Below are 12194 nucleotides of genomic sequence, written 5' to 3'. Positions count from 1 at the left end.
CTGGCCTATGCCACAGAATCTGAGCCACATCTGCAACCTACACCATTCTACTTCAGAGTCAGTTTTCCAGAAAACCACCTCAGAAAAAGAGGATGGCAGCTAATGCTTGTATTATTGTTCAGAAAATCTTAATGAATTATTAAATGAAAGATTGCCTAACAAATAGCAATGTTTAATGACAGATTATTCATGGGCACAGTCATAAAAAATGCCATGATTTTTTTGTTTTATAACAATACAGGAACATTGCTTAGTTTTCAAGTACTTCCCTATTTAAGATTTTGTTTGCGAAATCAAGAAAATCTACTGTATTTTAATCAACTATATAAATTATAGGTATCATAGCTGAATTATTAATTCCCAAAGAGTATTAAAATGCAAGACAGTTTGGAGGGAAGAAGGAGTGCTAAATAAATCAATGGTGATTTTAATAAACTAGAAGCTTTTAGGTACTAAATCTGTCTGCATCTGATCTGAATTGCAATTACCTGTCAAAAATTCATCCATCATCACAAGCTCCAAACAAACTTTCTTGGCAGCAGATGTTTGAGGAAAGCTATTTCATATGGCAAATATTTCTTCTGGTTTACAACATCTTCAAGAATGACAGAAATTTCAGGGAATATTTCAGTACAACTCAGCAATTACCTTTTGGATGGAAAATAATCACTGTTTACATAGCTTATATAATTTATAAATACATGCTTTATACATAAACTTTCACAAATTAATGGTTTGATTTCCATTATTTCTATATCCATAATATTTTATTCTAGTATTTCAGTATTTTCTAGGAATACATGGCAATATGTATTTTAATAATGAATTTGAATTAAACATTCTCATTTAATAATTTTTTATGTTAAACTATTATAAGTTGTAGTTGGATAAAATTAAATTAATATATCAGTAATTCATAGTCTCCACTGATAACTTAGTAGGGTTCAGAGGATATCATTTACAGTGACCTTGATAAAAGAAAAATCTAGAGTCATTATTTGTTAAAAACAAACTACTGTTTCTAACCTTAGTCCTTACATTATTCCTTTCTTTGAAAAAAAAAATACTGCCAGGTTTTAGATTTTGGTGCCATAAAGTAAATTTCTAAGTCAACTTTATCTAAAAATTTGTATAGCTAAAACATACTGCTTGGTACATGGTAAATTTTTGTAGTTAATTGTTCATTGGTTGATGCATATGAATGCATTGGTTGACTATATGGATGCTTCTTTTTTTGTCCATTTTAGTACTCCTGATCACATATTCTTGAAATATTTATTACTTTGTGAGCAAAAACAAAATGTTTTTAAAGAAAAACATGGATTAATATATTTGTGACTTTAGGTCAAAAAATGGTTTTCTCAGATAAATAAAAAAGCAGTATGTATACATTTATGAAAAATAATAAGTATAGTTCATAATTTAAAACTTATGTCAATAAAAATATACCATCAAAAAATAAATAGGCATGCTACAAGTTGAAAGTATACACAAACCAGATAAATATCTCCTATAATTAGTAATAAAAATACAAAATTTTTAGTAAATATGAAAAAATGTTTAAGTAATGTTTACAAAGCATTCATTAATGTGAAATAAATATGAAATTTTCTTGACTTTATTACTTTTAGGACACTATGAATAGAAACACAGATATCACCAAACCCACTGTAACCGCTAATATTTAAAAGACTGAAAAGGTGAAAAAATAAAATGCTGGCAAGTATAGGGAATAATGAAGTGTTTAATTTTTGTTGCCGAGGATGTAAAATGTTACAGTAACTTTGGAAAAAGTCCTGATAGTTTTTTTTCTTTTTTAATATACATAAAATTAAATACACAGCAAAACTGAGCCAGCAATCTCTCCTAGGATTTTATAAAGATAAATAAATAAAACATTTGCATGCAAAAACAGAAACAAAAACAAAAACACAAATGTTAGCATAACTCATAATATCCCAAAAGTGGATATCAGCTGATTGTCCATTACATTGGATTGATAAAAAAACACAAGATGTATTTATACAGTTAAATAAAAACAGAAAGAAACGAACTACTGATATATGAAACCAGATAAATGAATCTCAAAACTTTGTGTTAAGTGAAAGGAGTCTTATATAAACAAGCTGAATATATGATTCCTCTCTTGTGTATTTCAAAATTAAGTCAAATTCATTTAAGGTAGAAAAAAATCAGAACAGTGATTGCTAGGGGAATAAGTGCAGTGATAGACTTAAAAAGGATATAAGGTGTTAATATTATTTTATTGTGTCAAGGGTTTTTTTTTTAATTACTTAATGAATTTTATTATGTTTATAGGCGTACAACAATAATCACGACCAAATTTTATAGCATTTCCATCCCAAACCCTCAGTGCATCCCCTACCCCCAAACTGTCTCATTTGGAAACTGTAAGTTTTTCAAAGTCTGTGAGTCAGTATCTGTTCTGCAAAGAACTTCACTGGGTCCTTTTTTTAGATTCCACATGTAAGTGACAGCACTTGATGTTTGTGTCTCATTGACTGACTTCACTTAGCATGATAATTTCTAGGTCCATCCATGTTGTTAAAAATGCCATTATTGGAGTTCCCCTCGTGGCTCAGTGGTTAACGAATCTGACTAGGAACCATGAGGTTGTGGGTTTGACCCCTGGCCTTGCTCAATGGGTTAAGGATCTGGCCTTGCTGTGAGCTGTGGTGTAGGTTGCAGACGCAGCTTGGATCCCACTTTGCTGTGGCTCTGGTGAGGCCTGGCAGCTACAGCTCTGATTAGACTCCTAGCTTGGGAACCTCCATATGCCACGGGCGCGGCCCTAGAAAAGGCAAAAAGACAAATAAATAAATAAATAAATAAATAAGAAGAAAAAATAAATAAAATAAATAAAAATGCCATTGTTTCCTTTCTTTTAGTGGCTGAGTAATATTCTGTTGTATGTATGTACCACCTCTTCTTTATTCACTCCTCTGTTGATGGACATTTAGGTTGTTTCCACGTCTTGGCTATTGTAAGGAGTGGGATTGCTGGGTCATAGGGTAGTTCTATTTTTAGTTTTCTGAGGAATCTCCATACTGTTTTCTATAGTGGTTGCACCAATTTATTATCCCACCAATAGTGTAATAGGGTTCCTTTCTCTCCACACCCTCTCTGGCACTTATTGTTTGTAACCTTTTTGATGATGGCCATTCTGGCTGGTGTAAGGTGGTACCTCATAGTGGTTTTGATTTGCATTTCTCTTATAATGAGTGATGTTGAACATCTTTTAATGTGTTTTTTGGCCATCTGTATGTCTTCTTTGGAGAAATTGTCTGTTTCGATCTTCTGCCTATTTTTTGATGGGGTTGTTTTTTTTTTGATATTGAGCTACAGAAGGTGTTTATAAATTTTGGAGACTAATCCCTTGTCAGTTGCTTCATTTGCAAATATTTTCTCCCATTCTGTGGAGTGTCTTTGTTTTGTTTAGGGTTTCCTTTGCTGTGCAGAAACTTTCAAGTTTAATTAAGTCCCATTTGTTTATTTTTGTTTTTACACTCATTACTCTGAGGTGGATTTGAGATGTTGCTGTTGTTTATGTCAGAGAGTGTTTGGCCTATGTTTTCCTCTAAGAGTTTTATAGTAACTGGTATTATACCTAGGTCTTTAATCCATTTGGAGTTTATTTTTGTGTATGGTGTTAGGGATTGTTCTAATTTCATTCTTTTAGATGTGGCTGTCCAGTTTTCCCAGCACTGTTTATTGAACAGGCTGTCTTTTCTCCATTGTATATTCTTGCCTCCTTTGTTATAGATTAGTTGACTGTAGGTGCGTGGGTTTAATTCTGGGCTTTCTATCCTGTTCCACTGATCTATATTTCTGTCTTTGTGCCAGTACCATATGGTTTTGATGACTGTAGCTTTGTAGTATAAAAGGAATCTAAATGAGAAAGGAAGAAGTAAAACTATCAGTATTTGCAGATGACGTGATTCTATACTTAGAGAATCCTAAAGACTCTACTAGAAAACTGTCAGAGCTCATCAATGAATTTGGCAAAGTCACAGGATACAAAATTAATACACAGAAATCGATGACATTTCTATACACTAACAATGAAAGATCAGAAAGAGAAATTAGGGAAGCAATCCTGTTTACCATTGCATCCGAAAGAATAAAATACTTAGGAATAAACCTACCTAAAGAGACAAAAGACCTGTACTCTGAAAACTATGACCCTGATGAAAGAAATCAAAGATGACACATACAGATGGAAAGCCATACCATGTCCTTGGATTGGAAGAGTCAATTTTATCAAAATGACTATACTACCCAAGGTGCTATAGAGATTCAGTGCAATCCCTATCAAATTACCAAGGACATTTTTCACAGAATTCGAACAAAATATTTTAAAGTTTATTTGGAAGAACAAAAGACATAGAATAGCCAAAGACATCCTGAAAAAGAAAAATGGAGCTGGAGGAATCAGTCTCCCTGAATTCAGCCTTACCATTTATTTTTAACACTGTACTGGAGAAATTATCCATTGCATTAAAAGAAAGAAAATAAAGACATATATATTGAAAAAAAGTAAGCTCTCTTTTTACAAATGAAATGACTGCTTACATAAAAATACCTAAGGAATTACAAGAAAAATATTGGAACTAGTTAGTGAATTTATAAATGTTGCTGATAAAAGGTCAAAATATAAAAATGTATTTAATTTATATATACTAGCTTTAAAAGGTTTAAAATAAAAAAATCTAAATTCCTTTATAATATCACAAAGCATAAGATATTAAAGAGTATATTTCACAAAATATTTCAAGACTGTTAAAACTATAAAACATTACTGAGATTTATAGTATTGCATATCAAGATTTTCTACAAAAGTGATGTGCTATGTTTTCATAATAACTAAAAATTGTTAATGCAGGAGAATAGAGTTCAGAAATAAACTTGCAAATATACAGGTAATTTTGACAAAAGTGACAAATAATTTATTGGAGAAATTAAATACTTTTTTAATTGTGCTGAAACAACCAGATATCTGTAGAGGAAAAAAAAAAAGAATAATCTCTTGCATCATATAAAAATATTGATTGGAGCAAGCTTGTAAACCTAAATCTATAGTTTAAAATTTTCAGCTTCTATAAGAAAAATAGAATACATCCATGGTTTCAGATTAGGTAACAATTTCTGAAACTGAGTTAAGAAAGCAATAATATTAAAAATTATAAATTAGATCTCATTAAAATAAAAACTTTAAATAGGAACTCTCATTCTTTGTTGTTGGAAATGCAAAATGATTCAACTAATTTAGAAGACAGTTTGGCAGTTTCTTTTCTTTTTTTCTTTTTCTTTCTTTTTTTTTTTGTCTTTTTAGGGCCACATCTGTAGCAATATGGAGGTTCCCAGGCTAGAGGTCCAATCCAAGCTGCAGCTTCCAGCCTATACTACAGCCAGCTGTGTCTGAGACCTATACCACAGCTCACTGCAATGCTAGATCCTTCACCCACTGAACAAGGTCAGTGATTTGCATCCTCATGGATACTAGTCCAATTCATCTCCACTGAGCCATGATGGGAACTCTATGGCAGTTTCTTACAATACTAAACATACCCTTACAATCCAATAATCTTCCCCCAAAACTGTTGGAATCTTATATCCACACAAAAACATACCTATAAGCTTTATGTCTCCTTTATTTATAATTACCAAAACTTAGAAGTAACCAAGAAAGATTTCTACAGGTAAATGAAGAAATAAACTGGGGTACACTAAGTCAATGGATTATTATTCAGCACTGAGAAGAAAGGAGCTATCAAGACAGAAAAAAACATGGGAGAATATTAAATACATATTACCAAGTTAAAGAAGCCATTTTGAAAAGGCTACATACTATATGATTCCAACAAAGCAATATTTAAAAAGAAAAATGGAAATGGAGGAATCAGGCTCCCTGACTTCAGACAATATTACAAAGCTATAGTCATCAAAACAATATGGTACTGGCACAAAAACAGAAATATAGTTCAATGGAACAGTATAGAAAACTCAGAAATAAACCCAAGCACCCATGGTCAACTAATGTATGACAAAGGTGGCAAGAACATATAGTAGAAGAAAGATAGTCTCTTCAATAAGTTGTCTTGGGAAAACTGGACAGCTACATGTAAAAGAATGAAATTAGAACACTACACACAAAAATAAACTCAAAATGGATTAAAGACCTAAATATAAGGCCAGGTACTATCAAGCTTCTAGAGGAAAACACTGGCAGAATGCTCTTTAACCTAAATCACGGCAACATTAGTTTATTCCACTTCCTAGAATAAGGACAATAAAAACAAAAATAAACTCATGGGACCAAACTTTAAAGTTTTGCACAGCAAAGGAAACCATCAAAAAATGAAAAGACACATCACATCTCTCCAAAGAAGATATATGGATGGCTAACAGGCATATGAAAAAATTCTCATCATGAATTATTAGAGAAAGGCAAATCAAAACTGCACCAGTCAGAATGACCATGATTAACACGTCAACAAATATCAAATGCTGGAGATGGTGTGGAAATAAAGGTACCCTCCTTTACTGTTGGTGGCAATGTAAATTGGTGTAACCACTATGGAAAACAGTATGGAGGTACCTCATAAAACTAAATATAGAACTGCCATATTCAATCCCACTCCTGGGCATATATCTGGACAAAACCTTTCATTGAAAAAGATACATGAATCCCTATGTTCATTGCAGCACTATTCACAATAGCCAAGACATGGAAACAACCTAAATGTCCATCGACAGATGAATAGTTTAAGATGTGGTATGTATATACTATGGAATATTACTCAGCCGTAAAAAAGACAAATTAATGCCTTTTGCTGCAGTATGGATGGACCTAAAGATTCTTATACTAAGTGAAATGAACCAGAAAGAAAAAGACAAATATCATATAATATCACTTATTTTTATAATCTAAAATATGGAACAGATGACCCTACCTATAAAAAGAAACAGATCATGGCTAAGGAGAGAAGTCTTGGGTTTCTCTGGGGGTTGGGGGGGAGAGGAAAGGTACTGGGATGGATGTACATCATTTTTGATATTTAATGCTAATGTCTAATTTTCATGCAACAAATATTATGGCCATGAGATACATCAAAAAAAGTATCAGAAAGCTGGAAGATGATATCTTACTTTTTACCAGACTCAGAGAACTTGATAAAACTCAGTCTGTGGGGCTTCATTTCTAGAATTTGAGATTTAAATTGTGGTGGGAGCCAAAATTTGGCATTTTTAACAAGTTCTCAGATGATGTTGATGCTGTTACTCTGGGTATTACACATAGAAAGAGATGGCAATATGTGATTTATTTAAAAAGAAGATGAGTGATAGATGTCAGGAATGTTAATGATTTCAAATGGGAAATTCCATGGATAAGAAACTACAAATAATTAGAAAAAAATGGAGGACTGCTTTCTAATTTGATTGGCTATAAGTAGTTTTTTCCTACTTATATATATACCAGGGCAAAGGAATCATACTGAACTATGCTTTCAGAGGGATTTCTCTTTAAAGCCCTACTAGTTGTAAGAGTAGATTAAGAAAAAGCTACTATGCTGTCAGGAATGCTTAATCATAATGATCATGTGGAGATAGGGTTGCTACTACATAATAGAGGCAGCGTCAGCTAACCAATGAATGTTGGGTCCATATTTTCTTTAGAAAGAACTATTTATTTTAAGACTTGGTGTCCAACATAGCAGACGGATTAAAGTAAGAAACTGGTTTAAATGCTTTAACAATATCAAAAAACACCATTGGTTGGAAACTGTCAAGGGTAACAGCATCGATAAACTTTACATCACATAACATTATACTGATCTTTCTAATATTTCTGAAATAAAACTTTCAAAGAAGAAAATGTGACAAACCATGCCATAAAATACCACAGAAAATTGTGTATTATTTAAAATAGTAAAATATTTTAATGAGATGGGCTTTTGCAAAATGTATGGGATGATGCCAAGAATAGGTTTTGAAACATGATTAATAGATTCATGTACTGTGGGAAAAGTTTCATAAAACCATAGTCATTCATTATTAAATACGCATAATGCCTGACACTACCTCAGGTATCATGGATATACTGATAAATAAAACAAAGATGTGCATTTATCTTCATAAAGCTTGTATTCCCATGGGAATACGTATATACGTATATAAACAGACGTATATACAAAAACATACATATGGTTAATATATGTAATAATTTTGAAGAAGAAATTAATGTAAACTTAAAGTTACACCGTCATTTAAAAACAAAATAAAATCAAAGGATAAAGCTATCTGCTGTTACAGGAATATGAGCTTAACATAAGAAATATGATATAGTTTACATTTAAATCATTGAGTGAAGGACAACTTCAAAGACAAAATGGAAAAACAATTATACAAAAATATTGTTAAAATAATATCAAAGGAAAATTAAAGAACAACAACATAATGACATTTATGAATCTGAGAATGCATATGAAGTTGGAAGAAATATATATATAACAAACCAGTGATAGTCTAATAAAATTAAGATAAGGGCAATTTTTAAAATTGTAAGAGCCATTCTTTTAAAAATCCACTAATCCTCACAAAAGTTTTTATAAGCAATTTAAAAAACTTATTATCAAGTCACAAGATGTATTACCAAGGTTTTAGTTTTGAAAAGTAAAACTTTAAAATTGAAATACAATACAAATATTTTAGTAAATCTATCTAAAATAGTTATAATATGGAAGTCTATTAGTAAATCTATATGTTTTAAGAACAGAGGAAAATCTGATAGGAAATCAAAGGAAGGGTTGAAAACAATATTCTGGAAAACTGTGGCAATTATTTTGTCCACTAAGAGAGACTCCACATGGAGTCTGTATGAATTATTTTTAAAAGTATATAGTGGTTGGGAATAAATTTCAAGGGATGGGTGGAACATCTTAATATTTTGTTGTATTAAAGTAATGGAGTATGAATTTAATTAATCATATATTTATTTTATTTTCTCTTTTAATAAAGATTGCACTTAACAATATATATGCCAATTAACTTATGAAGAAATTTTGTTATGTAGGAGATAAATTTGAAATAGTAATATTAATTCCATATAGAATTACATATACTTTTTTTTGCATGTATCTTAAAATTAGCCACACAAATGTTTGGTTTATCTTGATTTAAATTATTCTTTTCTTAATAAGTTATTTTATAATGAATAGTCTATGCTCAAGTTCCAAATTAAATCTCATTCTATTGTTTATTTTTATAATGCTAGAAACATTTGCAAAATATTTTGATATTTCTGTGAAGTCAGAAGGATTTTTATTAGTGAAGCCTAAGGCTCTAGAATATTCACAAAATAATTTGTTTTGATACTAAATCATGGTTATGTTAATGACATTCTTTAGAGAATTTGTATATTTTGTCATATTTCTACTAGGTGATATTTAGAGATATGCTTTTTTATTTGAATAAGGAAGATGAAAACCTAAAGTATGCATTCAGCAATATTGTAATTAAAATTCTAGAGATTATTTTATATTGAAAAGTTTAGCATAAACTAGCTCAAGCAAAATTTTCTTCCCCTTTTCTGAGAAGAAGAATTTTCCCTTAGAAAAATGTCTGTTTATACATAGCACAGATTCAACACGCTGTTTTCCTTTGTGGTGGTAGATCTGGAGACAGATAACAAAAGTTATATTTTCATGGAGGAAAAAAAAGAAATATTTTAAGGGATCTCTCCAATAGGGTAAGTGGTTGATGTCTGTGTACATTCAAAGTTAAACTGTAACTGACAATATGACAACATGTTGTCATAAAATTTTCATAAATGTTTTCTGGACCCACTGTTGTAAGGTTTTATAGAATCTAACTCCAAGCATCATAGGTGTCAATGCTTCTTTCAGATATACAGTTGTTTCCTGTTTGTTTTTTACTGATATGTAGTCTTAGACTGGAAATACTCAGTTTATTCATCTATGAAGTTATTTTTGCTTCTGCAAATGAATTTGATTAATTTAGAATTACCATGGGCTGTATCAAGATTAGCTTTATTGACTGTGATTTAAAAAAATAGTAAAGAGATGGAACTCTAATCATTCCTCATTAACACAACTGACTGATCATCTTAACAATGTGAAACAAATAATCTTTATTTATAGATTTACTGACACTTATCCAGACTAGAGAAAATCTTTAAAAAAATATATTGATAACATTCTAAAAAGACCGCCACTAAAATATTAACTTGAAAATTCATAGAAAACTCAAAAGCTTTACATAAATTTCATCCCTTTAAAATGAATGATCTGGAAATCTTGTTGGGGCTCAGGCAATTAAGAACATGACTAGTATCCATGAGGCTCTGTGTTCAATCCCTGGCCTTGCTCAGTGGGTTGAGGATCCAGCATTATTGTGAGCTGTGGCATTGGTCACATATGCTGCCTGCACTGGGTATTACTGTGGCTGTGGCCACAACCCACAACTGTGATTAAACCCGTAGCCTGAGAATATCCATATGCCACAGATGTGGCCTTAAAAAGGAAAAAAAGTAATTTTCTGTATCATTTATGTATATTAAAATATAATTTTATAACATATAATTATTTATAATTATATAGGTATATATAATAAATAATAAATTATATATAATTACCAAAGCAAGTATTTTAATGTTATTTATTTACTGACATTTTGACTTTTCAATTGACTTGTTTATTTTACATTTTATTATGATATATCATTGGATGTTCTTCTGTCATGTAATAATAATTCAGAATTTAGTTATGTACTTTTAAAATTTTATCTCTTTAAAAATATGGCTATAATTTTAATTTTTAAAGCAATCTATAGGAATATGAAAGGCAAATTGGGTGCTATTTATTTTCACTGTAGAAAAGAAAATCTTGAATCCAGTGTTTGATTTTATAATGTATGCATTCATTTTTTTTGGCACACATGAAGCATATGGAAGTTTCTGGGCCACAGATTAAACCTATACCACAGTAGTGACCTAAGCTGCTGCAATGGCAACTCCAGATCCTTAACTCACTGTGGCGCAAGAGAACTCCTATTCATTTTTTTTAACATAATAAGGTCTATATGTCAATGATAATATTTTATAATTCTCCAGATAATCTAAATATTCCACACAGAGTTATAGGGAATGAAATATATAATGTAGGTATTACCCAAGCTTACCCATTACTATGTTTAATAGCATGCAAAATGACATTCCTTTACGACAAATGTATACTGTATTTCAGTGTTTCAATCTTCATGAATTTATTATTTTACTTGACATATTTTTTATCAAGAGTATAGAATAGATTGGTTAGACAACAGCTAAAATTCTGATTTCATGAAGCTTACAACATAATGCCAATTTAGATATTAATAAAATTATTATGTAAGTACATTTACCAACTTTTATAACTATTTTCAAAGGATGATATGAGTTAAGGTCTTACTAGAGGAGTTAGCACAACTGTGATGTCAAATAGGATTTATAATGGTACGATGTAAATCAAATATAACGATATATTAGAAACTCAATATGACATGGCCAATTGGAGTTGTCAGGAAAGTACTTCGGCTTAAGATATGAAAAGTAATCAATGCAGTTCAACACATTAAAAAATTGTAAGAAAGAAATAGGATTGTCACAATAGTTTTATGAACATTGGCATGATTTAATACCTATGCTGAAACTATGAATATAATGAAACCTCAAGCTGGTAGATGTACAAAACACTAAAGATAATATTATACTAGTAATAGCGTGAATGCTTTCTCTAAAATCAGAAAAGGTAAAAGGGTCTGCTCTCAATGCCTTACCTCATTTTATTGAGATTCTAGCCAGTGCAGTAATAATGCATAAATATGTAACACTTTTATGTAGAATGGAAATTTTTTTTTTTTTTTGTCTTTTTGCTATTTCTTGGGCCGCTCTCGCGGTATATGGAGGTTCCCAGGCTAGGGGTCGAATCGGAGCTGTAGCCACCAGCCTACGCCAGAGCCACAGCAACGCGGGATCCGAGCCGCGTCTGCAACCTACACCACAGCTCACGGCAACGCCGGATCCTTAACCCACTGAGCAAGGGTAGGGACTGAACCCGCAACCTCATGATTCCTAGTCGGATTCGTTAACCGCTGCGCCACGACGAGAACTCCGG

Source organism: Sus scrofa, chromosome 8, assembly GCF_000003025.6.
Source record: "Sus scrofa isolate TJ Tabasco breed Duroc chromosome 8, Sscrofa11.1, whole genome shotgun sequence".
In the NCBI taxonomy this organism is placed as follows: Eukaryota; Metazoa; Chordata; class Mammalia; order Artiodactyla; family Suidae; genus Sus; species Sus scrofa.
This window is presented reverse-complemented; position numbering follows the sequence as displayed.